Below are 25,645 nucleotides of genomic sequence, written 5' to 3'. Positions count from 1 at the left end.
TCATTTCATACAGGAGGAATACTTTTTTTGCATATCAAATAGATATTCTCGCTTGCTGAGGCAATAGACCAACTCAATTAATATTTCCTCTCAATGAACAGCAAGGTTCTGGAGAATAGATAGTGGGCACTGAACAGGGTTTGCACTGCCCAGTAATATTAGAGAATGTGCTACATCAGCTGCAACATTCAAGCTGAAAAATTAACTCGCAAAAGTATATCATATGTAGTTCTATGATGTAGGCAGGAATTTAGGATTTATTTCTATTTTTTTTGTGTGTGGATAAAATAGCATTGACTTTCAAAATTATAACCCGACCATCCATCTTTTAACTATTAATTTGGATCACAAGGGGGTGCTGACCATATAGGGTACAAGGCAGGGGTACACCCCGAATGGGATACTAGTACATCTAAGGGTACATTCAAGCACACACGCAATCATACACTAGAAGCAAATAAGAGAACCCAGTTAGCCTAGCTGCAGATTTTTGGATTGCAGAAGGAAACCCACACAACAGTGAGAAAACATACAAACTTTGCAGTCACACACAGTGGAGGTAGGACGTAAACCCCCCCATGGGGTAAGAAGCAACAGTGCTACCCACTGAGCTACCCCTCAAGCTCATCATTTTTTAGAAAAATGCATTTCCACAACGCTCACAATTTCTGCCTCTACCCCAGATGGAAACCATATGTATGCCCTGTTTTTAAAGCTGAAATTACTACTGCAAATAATACACCTTTATTTTGTACTTTGTCTGTGTGTTTAAGTTCCATATTTCACTGAAATGAGAGACATTGCTAGGAGCTGACTTTGAGTTGGAATATTACAGTTATTCAGTTTTTGCACTAGGAACAGAACCAGGTGTTACTTTCCATAGTACTCGCAGAAAGTCAGGTTTCAATAAATCTTCATTATAGCACCTTGCTCACTTCCTAGCCTCTGTTTCCTACCACCAGCAATTTATTGCCCATAGTACAGGGTATTATGTAATTTTTGATAAAAACTAAACCAAATGTACTATTAAATATCCTGGAAAATGTTTTGCTGGTCATGGTTTTAATTGCCATTAGCTTCCAACTCGGGAGCCAACCTGTCGCACTTTATTGGAACCTGCCAGATTCTTTCAGACAGATCTGCCTGCCCCATTCACCAGGTTCCCTGTAGGACCCATTACAAGACAGACAAGACTGAATGAAAATACCAATATGGCTACAGAGTTTTCTTTTACTTTTGGTAGACACCAGTTAGCACATAAAATTTTAACAATGTGTTGGACATAATTCAGCAAGCAATCCATAAACAACCTGAGTCGATTAACTGATTCTAATAAGGAAACATTAGTTCAAAAATAATTTAATTTTTTGCCATTTTTTTCTTTTTCCTCTGTTCTATTCTATGATTCCAGTCCACTTATAAGATTACATTGTATCAGAAAAGCATTCATGCAAAGGCACATTAAGCAAAAACTAATTTCATGCAGTGCTAGTTTCATAAATATTCCAAATGGGTTCTATTCAGTGTCATTTCATTAAAAGCAATATACACAGCTACAAAATGACAAGAGACATAATTTAACCTTCTCCAAAGAAGTGACAATTGCACATGGTAGTACTTTTACCCATAAAACACCAGTGGCCCAGGTTCAAGCCTCCTTGATTGAAGTTTCCATGTGTTCTTCTTCCATATGTCTTTCTGTATATTAACTTCCTAGGTGCATCTTCCATGAGACAAGAAAACTCTGCATCAAATACATAGCAAAACACCAAGTAATGACAAATAAAATGACAATGAAAGTTATCAATGGAATTGAATTTACTGAATAGTTACAATACTGATGATCCAATAGGTTTATTGGTTACCTTGTGTATTTAATTTTTCCACCAATCCATCCATCCATTTTCTATGCTCCGTTATGCTACGCAGGGTCCTGGAGTTCCCATGGGGGTCTATCCCAGAAGCAGCAGGCACAAGGCAGGGAATAACTCTGGATGGGGAGCCAAAAAGGCAGACACATATTCATCAGTTAAAAAAACACAATCTGTGAATAACTGTCTAAGGCCCCTTTTGCTACGTTTGTATTGATAGTCAACAAAGCAGAATATAGAATATGAATAAGAAGAGATTATTAGTGCAATAGTGATGGAACTTCAAAGCTGTTATAGGCTCACTATTAATATCCGCATTCTGAAATCCAGTCTCACGGCTGATGGTTTATGGGGAAGGCTCATGGGAATTTTAAACACTGGCAGATTGTTTGTCAAGGGATATATAAGACAATAATATGTCTCACTTCCATTCTTTTTCAAATTTGCTTTAGATTTATTAAGCAAACACTCTCCCAAAGGTAAAATTTAAAAAAGGATTGCATGGTGGAAAATAAATGGCTAAGCTTTTCTTTTTCATAAACCTATAATGTTATTCTCTATGCTCAGAGGCAGCACTTTTGTCCAAGTGGACAATTTCTTCTACAATTTTCTAACAGCAGAAGGTGATTGAATTATGAGGAGACTGAGAAGAGTTGTATTTTCTGTTGGGATCTTTCTGGCTAACTATTTCAACTAACTGAGCAATTTATCAGATAATAATTTCCATATATCTTTTAATTATTCAATAGTGCCGTAGTAATGGTAAGCGCAGATGTTAGAATAACAGTTTATTCATTTTATAGTTTTTTTTATTTACATTGAAGCATCTGAGCTAGCTTAGCTAGGACATAAATTTTAAACAAGCACCTTCATGTTTTAAGAACACATTGTGATGGTACCTCTGTGACTTATACTCCACCAGCTGAGAGGCACTGCACCTCAAACAGTAGCCACCTGTGGAATATCATGCCCCCTCGCCCAGCGTTCAGCCATAGGGCCACGCCTGCAATAGGCATCAACTGAAAACGAATGACCGCAATAGCTGCTGCCACTCTCCCAGTAGTCTCTGTAAAACAAGGCCTTCCTGACCATGCCAGAGAACAATCTGGACCTTGTCTGAGTCACCGACTGTAGTTTTTGACAGCTAGTACTTCAGCAATACTTTGACATTCCTTTATTTTTCTGTATGTTTTTGGTAGGTGTTCAATCTGCCCACCGTTATTCACCCATTCATACCATTCATCACTCTCAGAGTCATATGAACCTGGCACAGCAGTAGGACACCAGCAGCCATCTCCCGCAGTCCTGGAGTCTGCAAGTTACTCCCTTCGCTCGGCTTCAATCGGGCTGTCATTAAATACATTCAGCCTCGTCGGGACTTATGGTCATACAGAGACTCTTGCCGGCGTGTTTTTTAGCTCAACCAAACAAAAAGAACATCTTAAGGAAATAACTAATGAGTAAGTAATGAAATGTGAATTACTTTTAGATATATTACAAGATAATTCAATAAATCAAAAGCCCCACATAGCATTTCGTATAGACATGAGAAAAGGGTCATGTTTCTACGTAAATTCATTTTACATTTTTGATGCTGAGTCTTTCTTATATTGATAAATACAAATAAGCACCCAGTAGTCACTTTGCACGTTAACCCTACTTTGTATCTGATAGGACCACTTTTTCTCTACAGAACCACTTCAACAATAGACAGGTCATGTGTTGAGAGATGTCTTTTTGGACACCACTGTTGTACTGAGGTGTTATTTTTGCACTTGTGGCCTCCGTTTAACAAGTCTGGCTATTCTCCTCTGACCTCTCTAATAACTGTAAATATTTTCTGTAGTACAACTAACTGATGCTTTTTTATTAGACATTGTAGACACCATAGTAGTGAAAATCCCAGAAGGATGACTATTTTTAAGATGCTGGAACCACCATACCTGGCGTTAACAATCATACCAAATTTAAAATGACTTTAAGCCATTCCAAAGCTTAAGCACACAACAACTGACCAGACCCATGGTGCTCCAAACCTATAATAATGTGTTTACCATTGGCAGTACATATTCATGCAACTTCATATACCACATTCATGGGCACATTTGCACCATATTAATGTAAGAAATACGAATGAGCATCTGACTCTAATTTCCAAATCACATCTACCGCAAACACGTAGTTTGTTGCCAGCTTGCACAGCAGGAATCTGCATTCACCATTGATTCTAAGCCATCCATAATCCATTTGGCTAGGCGTGAAAAACAAACACCAGTCAATATGCTGACTGTCTCGCTTTCTGAGTGGGAAAGAAATAGAAGCCCCAAATTTCAGTGGATGTGACTGTTCATGAAAAACAGGAAAACCTGCAGTCAAAATTTTGTATCTTATCACCCAAAAATGTGCATCAGTAGGAGGAACAAGTTCCTCCAGGACAATAGTGCAACATACATATAAGGCAACTCATAAAGTATTATGTGAGATAATGCATGTGTATGTGTGTGCGTGTATAGAAAGATAAGGTTTGAATGTCAGATGGCAGCACTATGAAACTTTTTCACCACCTCAAAAGAAAACACCTGAAAAGTATGCTCAGTTGTTCTTTTAGGTTATGTTTCCTTATAGGGCTATGTTTTTAAAATAGGGGAAATAGTTTGGCTGTACTTGACATGTCCTGCCCCACTTGATCCTACTGTTTCCTCCCTGCCTGTCCATCTCATTCCTGTCCTCCTGTGATTCACACCAGCTGCCTCTCATTGTGTTCCCTTGTTAGTCCGGTATGTAAGTGCTTCCCTGGCTTATGATCCCCAGTTCTGTCATTGACGTTGTGTTTCTGTGGTCCTCATGCCATAACCTTCTCTTTTTTCATAGCATATGATCCAGTTTGTTTGTAAGTTCAGTTCTGTGAATAAACCCCGATTCCCGCTTCTGTGTCCTCCGTTCTGTCATGACAGAATGATGGAAATCCACGTTTCACCTAACAGCTATCCAGAGCTAACTGCTATACTCACTCAGGAGGGAGATTTGCTGGAAGAGCTGAATCTAAGGCCTGGGAGGTGGAGCTGGTGAGAGCCCACTCATCTGGTCATTCCCCAACCCCAGGATGGACTGACCAATATCTCCAACCTCACTACTCTCCACCGACATCGCCGCTGACTCCCCAAAGCTCCCCATTTGTTCTCAACACCATAGAAAGTTAATTATGTTCTGGGCTGAACCAGCCCACAAGCCCGACCCTGAGCCTGTTCCTGTCCCAAATACAACTCCAGCTTTCAACCCAGAGGGTGCCACCCTGTCCACACCAGTTCCTAGTCCAGTCGAGCCCCTTGTCACAGCCTCCATATCCGATCTGGGTGAGACCCCTGCTAAACCAGTCGAGCTTGCCTCAGTCCCAGCTAGTTTTCCCAGACCCATCCTTGCCAATGTGATGATTCCAACTCCTGGCTGCAAGGGGATCACTTGACCAGTAATGCAAATGCCTGGCCCAAGGGAGGTGTCCCAGCTCCTCCCATCTGCCTCCAGGTGTCCCAATGGATCCAGCCTCACTCCTGGCTTCTAGCCTGGAGAGAGCTGCCCCGTCCTGCCCATCTCCATGCTTCCCGGTTCCGTCCTGCCCGGATTCTCTTCACTCATCCAGCCTGTTCCACTCATCTCAAAGTGCCCTGGCTTCACCCCTCTTACCTCAAAGCACCCTGGCTTCACCCTGCTTCATCCCCAGACTCCTCGCCCACACCCATCTCGCCGCTGGCTGAGGTCTCTCCGGCGCCCACCTTCCCCCCTTCTAGTCGTCGCCAGCCCCTAGCTCAAATCTCTGGCCGCTGCCAGCCCCTAACCCTCTACGTCTTGCCCTGGGTCCCATGCTATGGGCCCCGACCCTCATCCATGATTCAGGTTGTCCTTGTCCCAAGTTGCAGGGTGGACACTGGCATCAGTGGGGGTTTAGGAAAGGGGCTGGCAGAGTCTGTCTCCTGGAGAGGAAGATGGGGGCATGCTGTCTATGGCAGTTGCTCCAGTTCTGGTTCCTACCCTGACAGCCCCTTAGCGCCCTCCTGTCCCTGTCCTTGCCCCCGCCTCTGCTCTTGCTCTGCATGTCCCACATCACCCTTGGGTCCCAGTCAAGCAGTCCCGGTGGTGCCCCCCTGCCCTGCAGTTTCCATGGCACCCTTCTGCTCTAGTACTGGATTCCATCCCTTGGTGCCTTCTGGTCCTGGCCCAGCAGTCACCTTGGTGCCATCCAGCTCCACTGACCCCTTAACAACACTGAAGCCCCAAAGGTTCTTGGGGCAGACACCCAGTATCCTGGGATCCTCAAGACCCCCCCAGCCTGACCCTGTTGCCCCTAGTTTCTACTGTGAGACACATATGGTTTTATGCGGTTGTCATACTTTGCTGCTAGTCATGTTTCCATCAGTTAGCTGTCTAGCCAACTAAGTACCAAACTATATCTAGATAAAGATTTTTTTGCTGATAATATAACGTCCATGAAGTTAACAATACTTAAAACTTGATAAGTTAAACACTTTGTGCATCATCAAATATTATTATGTCCAGGAGCAGACTAACTTCTCTGGGGGCCCTAGGCTGACATGGGTAGGGGGCCATTGGAGATATTTTTGGAGCTGAAAGAGAAACGAGAGTGAATTATGAACACTGAAGTATAAATAATATTCTAATCAAAGTCTGAGGATGACAGCAGTAAAACTTACTGATCAGGGTAGGGGCAGGAATGTTGTCAGTAAAATTTACTAATGGGGGAAAGGGGGTATTGCACCAGAGGGAGAACAGTCACATTTAGAGATTTGAAAGCTCTGTAATCTTCCAGGCCTGGTTGGTTTTACCCTCAGAAGTAAGCCTGCCTCAGACTGCTATAAAAGTCATAGAGGAGTTCATGGCGATTATGCTTAATGTGTATGATTGAAATAATTGTGAGATTTCAAGATTGTTTTTTTGCTAAAGTTAATAGTGACAGGTTGTGCATTGAGTTGCCCCATGTTGTGGCCATCAGTATATTCAGGGATGTGTCTCTGTAGTTGGGGCCAATAGTCAGGCTTGCGGTACTCCCTGTCATATTCTGATGAGTAATCTTGTCGCCAAGTTCCTCAACGTTAGGCCCAGTTTATATCTTGTTAGGTTTCTAGCCACTGTGAATACTTCCGATTATAGAGAGAGTGACGTCGAATATACGGGCTTCACTATGGTGGTCAGTTATGTGTGCCTCTAAGCCTTGAAAAGAATGGGGGCAGGTGTGCAAGTGGTCACCAGACATAAACTGATGAGGAGACTGTGGACTACGGCTGTCCTGATGGGGATGAACAGAGCACCCTTCTCTATCAGTGTATGTCTGATGTGTAATCATCACAGTTGAAAGTGCAAAGTGAAAATCTGGGGGAGTGAAACCAGGAACTACAGGGCACCAGCTGCTGTTGTTGGGTAATAATTTGATAATTGGTTACTTCATTGGTAATTGGTTCATTCATTAATACAATCCTTCATGACATGGGTCTGGCTCGAGCAAGAGACTTGGGCAGTTTCACAGCCACATGGGTAGAGAACAAAGGAGAACAAAAAGACAGAAAAAGACAAAGGAACAAAGAGCCAAAAAGGAGGGAAAAGAGAAAGAGGAATCTGAGAAAAGAGAGTGAGGTACAGGTGTCCTGGTCTTTTATAACCCCAGGGCAATTTCCTGTTGACCCTTTTCCCTAAGGGGTGCCCCCTGGAGCCAAAATGTAACTAAAGTGGTCCCAGCGGCAGCACCTCCTGGTGGCTGGCTGGTATAGTGCCTACAATAGACAACTTTGAACTCTTTTATTTTAGCCTTCTTAGAATATGTCTCAACTTGCTTGTGCAGCTAGTAACTACATCTCATATCCGTGATTTTCCCCCATAGATCAGTTGCCATGCAAATTAGACAAAAATCCACAAATACGTGAGAAGTTACAAATGTCATGTGACCCACAGATAGACCGGAAGTGATCCACAAATGTGTAGAATCTATGTCACATGTACAAATCGTTCTGTATTTTTGTGGATATGATTTTACACAACACAAATAAAAATTACGTTTGTGGATAGTGATGAGATCTTAATTTAAGGTTAAGGAGAGGAAAAGTGTATCCTGCATCTTACAGAAGTGCCGAGGTATGAGTTTACTTGGCAAATTAGGAGGTTCCACCAGGGGTGGGATTACACTTACCTCCAGAACTGCGCCGCAGAGAACGAGACGCTGTCATAAAGTGTACGCGTATGTCCATGCTCTTCGAGTTAAAACAATAAAACACCATCTGGTTATCTCCTTACATTGCAGGTAACTACTACACCCCTCACCGAGAATGTTCCCTGTGTAGTTACTTCATAGACAATGACGAAAACAATGATTTAGTAAAGGTTATAGCACCGAGTCTCGGATAGACGCTGAAGTGTGTAAATCGTCTAAAAACTCTCTAAACGCAAAAGGCGGTTGATGAGATTAAATTTATATCCTAATGCGGGTTCACGTAGTTTGTTTACTGACTAATTGTGTACATTTCAGAATGTTGCGATATCGCAGAGCACCATGAAAGTGGGTGAAACGCTGGTATTTGAGCTACTGTTACGGTTGCTAAGCCAATGGCGGTTATTAGAGCTTTTCGTATGTATGCATTTATGTTTGCGGGTGAAACGCTGGTATTTCAGCAGCCGCCACGATCACTATAAGCTAACAGCAGTTACAGAGATTTTGTCATTTTTATACAAATCAACTCGTGAAACAAAAAGCGTACGTTTTCAGGGTTGCCAATTCTCAAGACTCACGCATCTGGCGTAACACTCAGGTTTTCAAACCCACACTAGAAATCTTATGACAAAAGCAAACCCTACAAACTATTTAGTAGGTAATAAAATAGTTACATACATGTAAATGCGTTTGCATGCAGACTTGTCTCGAATTGAAAATCTCACTCCAGTCAGCTGACCGAAGTTGGAAGCCCTGCGTTTTATTTGAAATGAGCTGTAGAATGCACTGTTTCCTGCAGAAGCAGCTTGTTGATGCAATAATTTAAAAACAAATATGAGAAAACATTACCTGTGACACATAGTATGTCTTTTCGAAATAAAATCGCCTATACCCATCTTAATTGTAGTTAATATATTATGAAATATTTTTTAATTAGTCATAAAGGGACATGCTACAGTACTCCTGCCAAAACATGCAAAAAATTAATATATAATACCGTCACAATCCAAATACCGAAAAAAATGATAATTTGAGGTCATATTGCCCAACTCTAGTTTATAATTTGCTATCAAGGGAATGCAAATATATGTGTGTAACCAGTTCTGTTCAGGGTATACCGAGTTATATTCGCAATAAGAGTATACTCTTTTCTGCATCTTTATATTATTTTCTATTATTATTTAATGCTGTGAGAAGTATCTGTTGATATTTGTGATATTAGTTATGATTACGCATCCCGAGATGAATGAGTGAGTTTACAGATACGATGTCCATGCTCTTCACGCTAAAACAATAAAACCCCATTTGGTTAACTCCTTACACTGCAGATGCTGCATTCTTATCTAAATGTGTTGTACCAGTATGGGCTAACGTGCCACACTAATAGAAAAAATTAGTCACAAATGTAATGTGATCCTCAAATAGATAAGTGATCCCCAAACCTGCAAACCCCTCTCATTCCTAATAAAGCTACTGGACAGTAAGACCTTCGGAGTAGATGTTTGCGCTAAAGCAGGCCACCTATGCAAGAAAAGAAACTCTGTTAACCAACCCACATGAACAAGAGGGTAGGGACAGAATTTAATTCAGTGGAGGTATTTTTGTACTTCAAACTTTGTTTCTTGCCTTACACTCTATAAAAGTTTACACAAAAAATTTTCAGAATGGGAAGTCACTATTCCACCCGAGACGTAAACTGGATATTAGTTTATATCACCAAAAAATGTATATAGCATTTATTACCTTGTGCTTTTTGTCTGTCTCATACACTTAAAATGAGTTGGAAGAAGGTAATAATTTGTTGCCTTGTAAAGTTTCCTGGTGCCAATTTGCAGCATACAAAAAAATCTAATAAAAAAAAACTAACTGGAACATTTGCAAAGAAACCAGAGTATGCATATAATTTCCTTTCTCCACCTTATTTTTCCTGGAGGCTTATTTCTATGGTTATTAAACAGCCAGGGAGAGCAGGTGGAGAAGCTGGTATGGAAATTAAAAACTCTTGTTTCTCGGTTTTGCTCTCCCCTGTGGGAGAGCTCAGCTTGAGAGGCTGCCAAAGACAAGTGGATCTGTGAGTCTCGTAGCTGTTAGGGACCTGATGCAGTAAAACTCAACCAAACGTACATTCATCAATATTTGCATGAAATAGTGCTTAAAGCAGGGGTGCCCAAACAATCAATCGGAGTAATTCTCAGTCGATCGCGAATTGCATTGCACTTGCACGTGCCCGCCTATTTTTGTGTGTGCAACTAATCTTGTACTGTAAACATTTAGCACGCAAACATGTCAGAAGCCAAAAGATCAAAACGGTATCATTTTCATTCAGATTGGGAAGAGGATTGTTTTTTTGTTTACTTAAATTCGAAGTCCATGTGTCTTATACGCAATGCGAGCGTAGCTTTACCGAAGAAGGGAAATTTGGAGCGGCATTTCTAAATGAAAAGCACAAAGGCTACGAGACCAAGTTCCCTGCTAAAATAGCCATACACAGCCGAAAGGTGCGAGAACTGAAAAGTCAATCAGCAGCACAGCAGTCAGGTTTTACCGAACTGCATCTTCCCAGTGCCAGCGGTCCCACTAAGATAGAGAAATACATTTATTTACACTTTTTAAATTTGGAGAATTACCTGGATTTGTCTGGATTTGCTGTGTGCATGTTAACTATGTAGAAAGGCAATAGCTGGAGTCATAATAGAGTAAAAGAGTAATAGCTATGGCTTAAGGTGACCCTTGTTTTTCAACCTTGGGTTTTTCAACCTCTCACCCTCTCAACCAAATCTCCACTCATTAAAAGAGAAATGTACAAAAATTTATTGAATTTAGTTGACATTAAGGGTGTGCTCAAGCATTCTGAACTATTAAATTTTTCAAAAACCCAATTAGTAGGCAATGATAGGCATTAAGCGGTAAATTCAAATGTCACTAACGAACAACTGTTGTGTAACATCATTACTACATTGTGCAACTTATTACAAGTCAGGCTACTTTTCTATTCAGGTAAAAACCAGAAATTTGAGATGGTATTAACTAGTGTTAACTAAAGTAATTGATGTCATAATCGTCATTCATGCAAAGGTTGATGGTTGACTCGTAGATGCAGAAAGTCCATGAAGTACAATCATCTTGTTACTGTCAGGGAAAAGCTTTCGATACCCAGCAACAACTTGTAAAACAGACTGTGTTTGTTCTTCACTATTTGTCGGAAAGCCACTGTTTTCCTGTATCATAGCGATGCCTCTCTCTGCAGTGTCATTTGTCACATGGTCATAGGCGCCCAAGGCTCATTGACGTGCTTGGGGAACAATGGTGATCCGATCCCAATGGAGAGGTATTGTAGTACAAATTGCTGAAAAAGTAAATGCAGACTATGATAGAAAGATGTCAAAACACACAGTGCATTGCTGCATACTGTGCATGGAGCCGTGCAACCACAAAATGGTCAGAGTGGCCATTCTGACCCCTTTGCACCACCAAAAGTGCAATCAGTGGACAATGTGAGCATCAGAATTGGACCATGGAGCAATGGAAGAAGGTGGCCTGTGGATGTTAGTTTGACCACAGGACACTTTCAGAGGTTTTGTGGAGTCCATGATTTGATGGGTCAGAGCTGTTTTGGTGGCATGAGGGGACCTACACAGTTTTTGGCAGGTGGTTTTCATGTTACGGCTTTTCAGTGCATATGCTCAAATATAGATCAATTTCTTTCTAATTAGGGAAGCTAAACAGTCTGTTTTGCTAGAAATTAATCAAGGAGGATGTTGTGGCAGTGGAGGGTTTGTGACATGGTAGACAAATGAGGGCAGAGCATCTCCTATGGAGGCCATCTTATACCATGCAATTAAATCAGAATCCTTTATATGAGAACACAGTGGCCTGTGAGGAGAGACAAGGAGATGTTACCTCTACTGAGAGGTGGGGAATAATAGGGCATGCATGTTATTCTACATGCATGGTAATTCATGCTGCTCAGGAGACTCACATCCTGTGTTCTCTTGTTGAACACATACGTGAGATACACATATGAACTCCACCGGGAAAAGAGAGCCACACTTGGGATATTTTTCAGCATGTTGAGAGACAGTATAGCCACATTGGGACATAGGATAAATGCAATATCCCATTTGTGTGTGAGTAGTGATGTAGAAAATATCAATAATAGATAAATCACACCACTGGAGACAGGTTACTCTCAGGGACAATGAGGCTGCATATGTATGCTCTGACAAAACATAGAAAATCCCCAGACCTGATGAAGAAAGAAGAGCATTGCTTAATCTAATGATATCAAAAAGCCGTATAGCCTGGCCCACTGTCTCTGTAAAAACAGTATTCTAGTGACATAGATATAAATATATGTGACAATGCTCCCACCTAGAGGTTATACAAATGTTCACATGCTGAAAATTAAGGTAGGAATACATGTATATGGTTACAGCAGGCATTCTCAAAGGGCAGGAAACAGGATGCTTCTGCTTGCAAAAGCTGGAAGTCGTTAAGAGCAAACACATGGAAAGAACTGTTAATGGCATAACTATCAGCTACATATTCAGTGCTGTTGATTGCACATATTGACAAGGAGGCTGCATTGGAGCAGAAGCAAGGGGAAGTTGATTGTGTTACCAATGGTTAAGAACCATACACCACAGAAACTGCTTCATTAAAAATAATTAAAACTATTTTACAGCTACATGAAAAACTTCATTATGTCATTTAATACTTCCAACAAAACCTTTTATCTATTTTCTTTCAAAGACATCTTTAGCTTTTGATGAAAAGATCAATCTCCACAGAGACCGACCAAGTTAATTCAAAATCTGCATTCAAAGGTATTTTTATGAAGTGATGAGTGGAAAGAAACTCCATGGAGAATATTTATTAGAAGGTTAAACATTTTTCTATTGATATAGAAAGGGGCACTGCTATTTATGTTCAGGAGCCTAAAAGCTTGGCTGTGGGAATAAGAAGGTTGCAAAAAAGGTAATTTTTTATGAAATGGCAGTAATTACAATATTTGCATTTTCTTTTGTTTATGTGAGGAAGATAGAATAGGCAGTAATATGTGAGATACCTTCATGAGGCCAAGAAAATTAAGATCATTTAAAGGAACATACAGACATAACATCTAGATATTTATATTGACAAATGGTAAAAACTTAGACAAGACACATAACAAGCAAATCATGGAGGTGGGGGGTGCATGTTGGATTCTTAAAACACCAGCACTCTTTGTTTCATCTTTGTTTCCTTCTTACCTAGTACCTACTGTAAGTGTTTACCCCCCCCCTCCTAGATTTGGCCACCAAAGGGGGTACCAGCTTTTAAATCAAGGCTCGGATGGTTGTTATTCTTGTGTGTGTGTGTGTGTGTGTGTGTGTGTGTGTGTGTGTGTGTGTGTGTGTGTTTTTGCATAAATCACATTTGGGGACCAAAATGTCCCCAAAGTGCGATAAAACCTGAAACTTCCTTACTCTTGGGGACACTTCTTCAGGTCACCATTTGCATAACCTCAGTTTTATAAAAATCTGTAAATGAAAAAAGTAAAAGTGCCAAAACTCTTGTATTTTGGTTGGTTAATTATGGCTAAGGTTAGGGCTGGGTAGGGGTTAGGGGTGTCGTGATTGAGATTAGGGTTTTTCCCATAGAAATGAATGGACAGTCCCTATTTAGATAGGTAGACCACCTTTGTGTGCGTGTGTGTGAGTGATCCTATACTGTCGAGCACCCACAGCTCATTGATGTGCAGGGGCAACAGAGACTGTCCCATCTAGTACAGAGCAGGAGAAAGGCAACTGTGGCACAACTGATGAAAACGATTAATGCTGGGTAGAAAATGACTGTCACAACATACCTTATTTGGAAAGGGAAGGGTAATCGCCTGGATTGTGGCAATTACAGGGGGATAACACTGCTTTTAGTGCTGGGCAGGGTCCTTGATAGAGTCATCCTGAATAGGATCTTTGATCAATTGCTTGCCTACCAGCGACGGGAATAGTCTGGTTTTACGGCTAAAAAGTGAATCATTGAGTGAACCTTAGCACTGAGGATTCTCATGGAACACAAGCACGAATATTGGCAGAAGTTCTTTGCAGTTTTTATTTTGATTTTCATAAAGCTTTTGACTCAGTTGATCGAGTTGCCCTGTGGGACATCCTGAGACTTTGCGGGATCCCCCCGAAGTTACTGGACATCATGGCCGGCCTGTACACTGGTGTTGCTAGTGCTGTGCAGAGTGGAGGGAGAACCTCTGCGTTCTTCGCAGTTGATTCTAGAATTTGCCATGGGTGTGTCCTTGATATGTTCAATGCTTACATGTACTGGGTGTTGTGTAGGGTCGTGGGGTCCAGCAGTTGTGGGGCATCTGTTGGTGGAGAAAGATTTACTGATCATGACTTTTCCGGCTATGCTGTGATCTTTGTGGAGTCAATGGAGGCTCAGATCAGAGCTGTTGATAGTCTGAGTAAGGAGTCTGGAATAGCAGGTGTCCTGGTTAAAAACTAATATCAAGGCCTTTAATGAGCTCTTAGGCAAATATATCAGTAGTGTGTCTGTCTGCAGGGAGAATGTTGAATTTCTTGAGAGATTCACTTACTTTGGCAGTAGCATTCATATCTCTGGTGACTATGAAGTCAGCAGACAGATTGGGAGAGCATGGGGGGTCATGAGGTCACTGGAAAGGGGTGTGTGGTGCTCTCAATATCTTTGCAAGAGGATGAAGGTCCAAGTCTTTAGTGTCCTGGTGCTCCATCTTGCTGTATGGCTGTGAAACATGGATGCTATCCAGTGAGCTGAGACAGAGACTGGACTCCTTCGGTACTGTGTCTCTTCAGAGAATCCTTGGGTACTACGGGTTTAACTATGTGTCGAACGAACAGTTGCTAGGGGAGTCCTGACAGGAGGCACATTGCCTGCATTGTGATCGAGCATAAGTTACAGCACTACAGCCATGTGGTTTCCCTAGGGGTCATCCAGCTCACAGACTCTTCATTGCTGAGACCCATGTAACACCTGGCAGCAGCGGATGAGTGGCCATTTCCGGAGGGTGGGACTGGACCATGTGTCTGCCTGGGGGCTTTCCAGCCAGGGTCCCGTGGTGTTTTGTCATGTGGTGGGTCCGGCAACACGCTACATCAATGCATGTTCCCCAACCTGAGCTTACCTGACGACACACAGGGCATCGTACCCTGCGTCTCATGGAGTTGCTCAGCTGAAGACCAGTTAAAATGCCATGCTTACCCCTCTCCACTGGTGAAAGTGCCTTCAATGGGCATGTGACCAGGTCTGGACCTTGGACCAGTGGAAGAAGGCCACCTCGTCAGATGAATCCCATTTCCTTTTACATAATGCGGATGGGTCAGGTATGTGTGCGCAGTTTCCCTGGTGAACAGATGGTACCAGGATGCACTGTAGGAAGAAGACAAAACAATGGAGGGAGTATCATACTCTGGGAGGCCTGGGTCCAGCCATTCATGTGGAGGGTACTTTGATGCATGACACTTATCATGACATTGTCGCAGAACACTTATTCTCTGAATGGAACAGTATTTCCCAAATGGCACTGGCACCCGTCGACTGGGTAATGTGCCCTGCTACACTACATAAACTGTTCAGGAATGGTTTACAGAACATGATGAAGAATGCAAGGAGTTGCTATGGCCGCCACATTTCCCAGATGTGAATCCTATCAAGCAGCTCTGGGATGTGCTGAAACAGCAAATCTGACCTGTAGCGACTCCTCCTCACGACAGCGATACAGTGCCAGACCGTGCCTGAATATGCATACTGTACTTCTAAGCACCAACACACCAGGCAACCACATTCTTCGATCCCATGCCTGAGGTGGCACTGTTGAGCAAAGCTGTTCTGAAAAGTTATGTTTATGAAGTATGGAATGGATGATATAAGAATAAATAAGAATTTAGCTAATGCTAAACCATGTACTTTTAATGACCATGCAAATTTCAAATTAAAGTAAACAAAACTAAATTTAAAAATCGAAATAATAACACTGACGCAAAAATGAAGATATAACTAAGAAAATCACTTGTTCATCCTCCATTATTTAAGGGTAGTGGTATTTCACATAGAATTAAGATTAACCTAACAGCTTTTTACGTCCCCGCATGTTTATTTTGCATGAAGGTCACAGTTTCTGTTGTGCGGTGGAAAAGCAACACAGTAAAATGGCCAGAGACTGCAAAAGTTCCCAGTCAAGATGAACCAGGTTTGTTCCCGACCTTTGGTGGGAACGACTCTGTAATACTAATATTCAACAAGCGACCTAAGCACCTTCATGCACAGAAAAACTTGTCACTGGGGCTGTACTTTCAAGTGTCTGCCAAATGTACCCTTGGCTAAAACAATTAATAATAATTGATGCTTTATTGATGCCTGTAGGGAAATTCTCTTTATGCCTCACCCAACTTGCTCTCTGTAGGTGAGAGCAAGCTGGCTGCAAAGGGCAGTCACCTGTTGTGGCGCCCAGGGGTTAAGGGTCTTCTTCAAGGACCCACAGACGTGCAGAGACTGAGCTTCAACCAGTGACCTTCTGATCACAGAAAGATCGGTATGTTTTAAGGTACATAAATGGATTCTGAGGAACATTTTTGTACCATTGTGGGTACATTAGTATTCTTTGCACCTTGGGGATGTTCCTTAGGGTCCATTTCTGTATCTTAAAAGGTACACTTACCTAAAGCTAAGGGCAAAACTGGCAGACCCTTGTGGGTACAGCCCCAGGTGCAAAGGTACAAATAAGTACCCTTTTTTCTGAGAGTGTTCCTTTATGAAATACACACACTTAAGCGTGAAAGTAAATGAAATCACACTTTCTAGGTTCACTATATTTTGCCAGTAACATTGTTTAAATTCTCTCCTTATGGGAATAACAATGAAACTAATAAAAAATAAGTCATGTTCAGTTGACCCAAATACCTACATTGAAAACTAAACTGTTTTAAAGACCAAGATATTCTGCTTAGTACATTTTAATAGATATAATTAGCAAGTAACACGATGTATAGAAACACTCTGCTAGGTTGCTGCACAGGAAGCTCCTTAATCTCGCTTTGGAAATGGGAGGAAATTTGCACCAGTGTCCTTTATGAGGTTATTAGAAGTCCCAGCTGAAACTCTGTTAATGAATCTGAGATCATCAGTGCTTCTGCAAATCAACTGAAAGAAGACATCGGTGCGTTCATTGGGTCAGTGAATGACCATGAAAGGAATTCTAGATGAGTTGTATAAGTAAAATATTCAGATGATGTCTCTTCAGCTGAATGACCTCTTTAAACAGAAATGCCTGAAGCATGACAGGTATAAGCACAGATGGTCGCTTCAGTTCAGTTCTTGAGATAAATAGAAAAGTGAGAAAGAACAAGTTTGAAATAAACTCCAGTGCATCTTGATAACAAGGTTAATATTATGCACCATCTGGGAAAGAAAACAATGATATTATCATTCAATTATGAGGATTGTGAGTAGAAAAGTATGGACTATGTTTAGAAACTTCATTCTGCTTCAGGGAAGATTTCATTAAGGAGGATATGCAAGTCTGTGCTTGCTAATGACTAAAGGTTTGGGGAATTAAGAAAGAAAAATCTAAAAGCTTATCTGCATGAAAGATGCTTTTATCAACAGATAGTTGACAACACCATGAATTTGTGTGTAGAACTAGGCTTGAGTGCTGGGATGACTTCAGGCACCTGAACATTGATTCTATCTCCTTCACTCCAGACCTCCCAGGATGTGTTGAATCTATTAGTGGAATTACACTTGCATTCACACTTCATGGAGAATTGAATTACAGAGTTGTCACCTCGCAACCTATGACGTATATATAAGCCCAACATACACATCATTTTATCATCTTTATTCTCTTCTTCGTCAGGATTATATTTGCAGAATTAAATCAGTGAGACGATACCATGCAGTTCGTGGCTGAAGAGGACTTCTGCGGACCTCAGCCAAATCAATGGAGCTCCTTGCAAACTCTTTCGTCACCACGCATCATTCAACTCAAGATACTTTTTCAAGTGTCTACTTGGTTTACTTCTTAAATCTTGGCTGCCAAGGTTTGTGTATAACACCTGTTGGTTGCAAACTGTGTGCTTGCCTGCTAGTTTGTTACCACCAACGTTGACTAGCCTTGTTATTTGCGGTCCCGGCTGCCAGCTCGCTAAACGAGTGTGGGAAATCAGCTCAGCACTCTGGCTACCAGAGCTTGGCATTTAGCGTGCAGAAGTTTTTCCCCGCCAGGTGCTTTTCTGTCTTACAAAATGCACTCGGCTACATGCTGTACATGCCCTAACTTAATGGAGGTTGCAGATGGTCATGCCTGCTGTCCGGATTGCCTCGGTGTGGAATATCTCCGGGAGGCGCTGTCTGACCGTGCGGCAGGTACAACTGGTACATCGGATGACTATTTGTGCTCTGTGCAACAGGCACACAAGTGAAGACCACGGAACATTGTGTGTGTACCCTGACATGGTGGTCTCAGGCACAATTGCTCATCCGTGGGGTTTCGAAGTTGTCGACAGATGCCTCTCTCCTGGATTGGGGGGGGGGGGAGTATGGCATCGGTGAGGCATGAGCTGCACATGGCCGGCTGCACTATGCACTGCTCATATCAACACCTTGGAGTTGATGGCAATGCTCCTGACCTTGTGCCACTTTCAGGCTATGCTGAGGGGTTAGGCAAGTGTTAGCATGTGCCGACAACTTTGCCACAGTGTTTTATATCAACCCCCAGGGAGGCACAAGGTTGACTGCTGAACTCTAACTGCTTAGGAGGACATACCAAATGGCAGCAGTAGAACTGTTTGCCGCCAGCCAAACGCCCCTTTGTCCCAGATGGTTTTCTGTGATGGACGAACTGGAATCACTGGGTCAGGATCCTGTGGCCCACGACTGGCCGAGCACAGTTTTATAGATCTTCCCTCCACTACCACTGCAGTGGAAGACAATGCTGCATGCAGGACAGTGGTCACTCATTGTTACTGATAGCCCTCCACTGCACTAGGAGACCATGATTCCAGCTCTTTCTCCCACTAGTGGTGGGGCCTCCCTGCCAGTTGCCAAACAGACCCAATCTGTTGACTCAAACAGAGGGAAGGATTCAGCACCCTCATCCCGAATGCCTGAAGCTGTGGGTGTTGCCCTTGGGACCTCATGGCTACTGCTAGAGTGCTCAGAGTGGGTCTGGAACACTGTTCTGAGGACACGTGTGGAATCAACACGCTGATTTGAATAGATGAAAAGCATTCTGTGCTTGGTATGCTGAATGCAGGATCGACCCTCTCTGTTGCTCTGTTCCACATGTTTTAGATTTTTTGCAACATTTCCTGGAACTTGGTAGATCTGCACCTACTCTCAAGGTATATGTAGCGGCCTTGGCAGCTTACCGCTCTGATGTTGATAGTACCTCACTTGGGTCCCACTGGTTGGTGGTGGCCTTTCTGAAAGGGGCAAATAGACTTTACCCCTCCCATGGTGTGCGAAGCCCCTCATGGGACTTGGGTATAGTGCTTGATTCCCTCTGTCTGCCTATATCAGATGCTGACATTAAGTGGTTGTCCTTTAAAACACTTTTTCTCCTTACCATTACAACAGCTCAGGTGAGTGAGTTCCATGCCCTTTCAGTGAGCACCTCTTGTCTGCACTGTTGCCTTTTGTTTGCCAGTGTCTCACTGTGGCCTAAACCAGTGTTCCAGCTGAAAGTTTTGTCCCCACAGTTTCTTAGTCTTCCGATTGTGTTGACTGCTATACTGACTGACTGACAGGACATTCATCTGGAGATGTGTCCAGTTAGGTGTCTGCAATCACACATTGATAGGAGTCCGGCCTTTTGTACCTCGGACCAGTTATTTGTTTGCTTTAGTGGTGCACGCAAGGGCTAAGTAGCACTTATCACATTAGGTTGTGGAAGCAATTACCACAGCATATAGGTCCACACGGCGTGCAGTGCCCCGTATTCGTGGTTTATGGACTGGCAATGTGTGCAGCAGTGCTGGCAACTGGGACGCTGTGGGAAGATTTCTTATGACTTTGCAGGTATTCATCTTCCACTAGCTCTTTCAGCACCACCTTACTGGCCTGGAGTGAAGGAGAAAGAACACTGGTTACATATGTAACCATGCTTCTATGACTGAGTGGAAGACTGCCAGGGTCTTTGGTCACCCAGAATGCGCAAGAATGACCATGAGACCGAAATGACGTGTACTCTGGTCATGCTGAGGCATGTCATAGGTCAACTCAGTAATTCAATTCTCGATGAAGTGCGGATGCAATTCCACTAGTGCTTTCAGCAACGCTCTGGCTGCCTTCCACTCAGTCATAGAAACATAGTTACATAGTAACCAGTGTTTTGAGTAACAATGTGAGTACTGAAGAACCCATTAAACTGAGTTTCTTTTTCACATTCTTAAGCTCTTCTAACAGAGAAAGTTTTTGGCACTACTTTTGTATTATGCCTGTTCACTGTGTGCTAGCATAGCAGAGTTTGAACTTTTAAGTTTTGAAGATTATTACTATAACCTGTGATTAGTGGAATTAACACACTAATCTTTAGATTATTGTGCTTATTGTCTTTACATATTCAATGTATCATGAACAGCATTAAATGCAAATGTCACGTCCAGTCAACTCCGCCTGTCTGGTCCCCGTGTTTCCCCTTGGGTGAGGCTCAAAACAGCCCTACGGCCTGTTAGTCTTACCTATTGTTCCTGCCCTCCTGTTAATTATTCACAGCTGCCTTGTGGTTTCTCCTTGTTCAGTCATTGCTGCCTGTTCATGTCAAATGTCAGTCCTGTGTGCTGCACACAGCCACGCAGAATTCTGGGTCATTCCTTTTGGATTCGTTTGTGGATGTGATGACAATGCTGTGTTTCTTCTGTAAGGAGCATGCTAAGTTTAATTGCTTTTTTTTAGCAAGAGACTTATTCTACTGAGGCTATGGTTAGATTTTGGAAGTCACAGTGGGCTGAGAGAGCAGTATTTTCCCAGTGTTCTAGATTAGATTATATTACCTCTGTTCCATTTAGGTCTCACTAGAAATTTAATATTAACCTGTTGAAGAGCAAGACTTTCTGTGATTCCATGTTATCTCTGATTAACGATGTTGAAAATCTAAATGAATTATCAGACTTTTAAATGGGAAAGACATAAGAGGAATAATATAACATGGCTAAGGCAAGGAAAACAAGGCAGTTGGAAAATGAGCCTTTACATGCCCTGGAGCCACATGGATTAGGCACATCCCCGGGTCAAGTTGCCATCCACCCTATATGTATAGTATCATCCCATATTGAAAAACAAAATGCCGTGGCTTATTTTTAATGAAGATGGGATCCAAATTTTCCGCTATTTGTACACGCATTGTTTCATAAAAACATACATCTGAACCAAAATACAATTTAATCCAGACTGCACTCTGCAAAAATCAGCTATTTTTATTGTCAGGGAACTGGGGGGTTGACGTCCCATATTTCTTCAGATTGAAAGTGGAAACCCTATTCACTGTTTTCACCAAACTGTACAGTTTTTTTAGTGACCCATCTTCACTGTTTCCACTGCAGCTAGGTTAACATCTGTGTAAAAGTCATTTCAGAAGCTGATAATTCAATTAGATGTATTTTTATTTTTATATAGCACCTTTCATTTCACTACAGTCAGCCCAAGGTGCTTTACATGGGTGTGTTGTGATACATTACAACTTAAGACAGAATAATACAAAAGCAGGGAAAAGGGAAGACAAAGAAATGAATTAATGCAAAATGACAATAGAGGAGAAAAATAAAGAACTCCGAAGTAGGGGGATAAAAAACTTCTGGGGGTCCAAGGTCAATTGGGTTCCCAACCCCCCTGGACATGCTAACATTATTGAAAAAGAAAGAGTGGGCTTGCTTGCTACAAGCAAGGTATAAACTGTAATTTCCATTTTAGAACTTGGTCAGGGCATTTTATGGACCACTGTAATAGTGTCATGGTTGACTTATATAAGCACTTCTTGCAAATATTAGAATTTTCATGGTAGGTTTCAAAGAACATATAGCTTAAGTATGCCCCCATCTATGAAACATGATTACTCTCCTTCCAAAGCTTAATAAATTATACAGGGGATTTTGGAGTCCTATTACACTTCACTCATGAGTTTACTAACTGTTTTTTGATGTTTATGCCAATGGACTTAAAATGGGAGGGAGTTTGACAGACCTCATTTGACATCCATCCATCAATCCATCAATCCATCCATTTTCTGTAACTGCTTGTCCTATTCAGGGTCATGGGGGGTCCAGAGCCCATCCAGAAGGCTACGGGTGCAAGGCAGAAAACAACCCAGGATGGGGTGCCAACCCATCGCAGCATTTGCCATTCATTAAAAGAATATTCACAAGTCATATTTGCATCCCGCTTGATTATCGTTCATTAAACTTAAACTCCTTTAAGGCTTTTAGCACCTTGGAATATGGCAAACTGAAAAATATTTTCCTTTGTTTTTCGCACCGTAATTTACATGATCTGTAGTAACATTTATGTGACTACAGAAATCATATTAAATTGTTAAATTACTAACAAACAAGAGCTGCTCTTCTGGAAAAAGATATTTACCCACATTTTCTCTCCATACAATTCTCCACAATGAAACAACAGGGTTATTAGTATTATTATTAGTATACAGCACTGAGAAAGCAGAGAAATCTTTTCCCTTTTATTCATCATACACTGTTGCTGCATATTTACTGTCAGTCCTCTTCTTCACAAAAGGTTTAGGCCTAAGTTTGAAATGTACTGTTGTATTAAACAGTTCTTCTTCCAGTGTGTTTGCGTTAATCAGTTCTGCAGATGACTTCTGGGTATCCTTATTCTTTTCATGATACATTTTTTCTGAGTCTGTGCGTTTGTGCCCTGGACTTATACCAGAGGAGGTTTCTCTTTAAGTGTGCCGGGTCAAAAAAATGACTGAAACCCAGGGATATCAGGTTGTCAGATGAAGGCTGATGTAATGACTATCTTAGCCACTGAAAGAGAAGTCAGTCATTGTAAAAGCATCATTTTTGAATAAAGAAGTTGGCTGGCTGGAGGCATTACACGATTTTTGCTAATATGTTAATATTTACTCCCTATTGCATCTTACCATTATTTGTCCTGACGCAGCCGCAGTTGCACTCTGGATTCCTTTGCCAGCTGCTGTCACATTCATTGTTAAATACAGATTTTTTTTTTTTTTAACAAGTTAATGCTCTAATTATAATCTATTATAAAACTTAACCGTAATATGTCTGAAGGTATACTCCCTTTAAGCAACTTATTATATTATATTATTATTATATTAACTTATTATAATAAATTATAAACAACCTTTTAACTTAATGAATTTGGACAACCTACAGTAACACTGACATTTCTCACCACTTTCCCATGTGTATACCTTGTGTATATCCCATACATACATATTTAACTGAAATTTTGGATGGCTACAAAATACGAGTGGCTGAGAATGGGGGGGTATTCCACAAAGCAGTCTTATTTCATTAGCCAAATAACTTAAACCAAATATAAAGGATATTTAGGATTATCCAATAGGAAGGTCGCTTACCTCTCCTTCAACTGGACAGTTCTCACGTTTGGCTTAAGTTATCCAGCTAACTGAGAAATTCTGCTTTGTGCAATATCCCCCAGATCTCTTTGGTTGTGCCTTACCCATTGAGAAAAGTCTTCTCTTTTTGGCCACTTTGAGTTGCACGTTGTAAATAGCTTTTTCTTTGATGCGGAAGTGCATGCACGAGGCAGACTGACAGCCTGCCCTGTTGCTAGGTAATAAGATTAGATAAGAATAAGTATAGACAAGGCCAATCGTTGCTGTGTTTTGCCTATTTTAGACAATTTACAGACACCTTTATATATATATATATATGTGTATATATATATACACACACACAGTTCATATATATATATATATATTCATCCATTTTCCAAACCGCTTATCCTACTGGGTCGCGGGGGGTCCGGAGCCTATCCCGGAAGCAATGGACATGAGGCAGGGAACAACCCAGGATGGGGAGCCAGCCCATCGCAGGGCACACTCACACACCATTCACTCACACATGCGCACCTATGGGCAATTTAGTAACTCCAATTAGCCTCAGCATGTTTTTAGACTGTGGGGGGAAACCAGAGGAAACCCCACGACGACATGGGGAGAACATGCAAACTCCACACACACGTGACCCAGGCGGAGACTCGAACCCGGGTCCCAGAGGTGTGAGGCAACAGTGCTAACCACTGCACCACCATGCCGCCCCCATAAAATATATATATAAAAACATGACCAGGAAGAAAAATAATAGCTGTAGAGGGAAACCAAGTGCCAAGTGAGGTTTCATTTGAAACTATGAAATTGTAAATTAGACATGCATTTTTACAAGAAAACAGGGGCAATTCATGTACCGCGAAAAGAATACAAAGTTTTGCACACACTTGTGTTTTGGTGGGGGCCTAGGCTGTGGGATGGGGTCCCTGCAGGTGTTCCGGGTACTCTGGGGTGCTCTGTGTGCCTGCGGCAGCTTTGGGGGTTTGGTCTTGGGCTGGATGGGGGGAGGGGCAGGCTTCTTTTGTTACCCCGGGGTCAGCTTCCTGGCAGTTGGGGTGGGCCCTGTCGTCTGCCCCACTCGGGCCTCTCCAAATTGTTTGACTTTTGTCTCAGTATTATTGGCTGGATTTGCCTGACTATCAAAATGCTGCGCCACTCATATGTCAGGATGGTAAGAAATCTAAATACCGGGTATCCTTCAATGTTTGTGCACTTGTAATGCAGATTCGTAGTTGTGACGTGGCTTTTAAAATATGTGCAAATATGAAGTTGCATATCTGTAATTTTGAAAACACAAATGTGCAAAACTGTTTTGTAAACACAAACTTTGCTTTTGTTATACAAAACTAAAATATAAGTGCGCAAATCTCAGCACGCCTGTACAAAACTAAATTACAAGTATCCAAATCTATTTTACAGAAATGCACTTGCTCAACCAATTCTGTCATAATAATCACTCTATAAATAATAGGACCTTTCTGTACACAATCTCTTGACTATGGAAGAGGGAGGTAAATCACTTGTAACTCACAAGCGGAATAATTTTTTTGTACCGTAAATGTAATGTTTTCCTTGAATGAAGGAAATCATTGTCTGTTTGTGAGTGTATCCGCAGTCACCTTGGGCCACTTCTGATTGGTGAGCATGACTGTCATAGAAGGAGGTTGGCATGAATTTGTAAAACTGTCTTCGCCACAGTTTTACACCCTGGGTCAAATGTGCTGTGTAATGCACTTCCAAAATCACAGCCTTTTTGTTTTAATAATCACACTGTTTCAAATCGCAGTTTCAATTTGAAATCAGTAAATAATTCAGCCCTACTTTTTTAGTTGCACCACCTGACTTTTTTCATTTTGAGAAAACCTTATTTGTCATTCACCCAATTAAGAACCTTAATTTTATGTTAAGATTTTTTATTGTGCAACTCGTCTGGGAAACGTGAGGTTGGTAGTTTGATCAGCTAAGGCATGCATCTCC

General features: G+C 41.7%; 1 long non-coding RNA gene across 3 annotated transcripts; it reads right to left on the bottom strand.

The window, feature by feature from the left end:
- Nucleotides 1–1,343: 1,343 nt before the first annotated feature.
- LOC125733375 (uncharacterized) lies at nucleotides 1,344–8,882 on the bottom strand. 3 transcript variants are annotated; one of them, XR_007392737.1, is made up of 4 exons: nucleotides 8,761–8,882; nucleotides 8,065–8,125; nucleotides 1,866–1,990; nucleotides 1,344–1,723 (listed from the first exon to the last, which is right to left on the bottom strand). It is a non-coding gene; the product is annotated as an uncharacterized LOC125733375 (long non-coding RNA). The 3 variants fall into 3 exon arrangements; XR_007392731.1 differs by lacking the exon at nucleotides 8,065–8,125 and having other exon boundaries at nucleotides 1,344–1,744; XR_007392725.1 differs by lacking the exon at nucleotides 8,065–8,125.
- Between the last annotated feature and the right edge of the window lie 16,763 nt (nucleotides 8,883–25,645).

The sequence above is a fragment of the Brienomyrus brachyistius genome, chromosome 1 (genome assembly GCF_023856365.1).
Source record: "Brienomyrus brachyistius isolate T26 chromosome 1, BBRACH_0.4, whole genome shotgun sequence".
Lineage (NCBI taxonomy): Eukaryota > Metazoa > Chordata > Actinopteri > Osteoglossiformes > Mormyridae > Brienomyrus > Brienomyrus brachyistius.
Note: the sequence above shows the minus strand (reverse complement) of the source record. Positions and strands in the feature narration are given on the sequence as shown.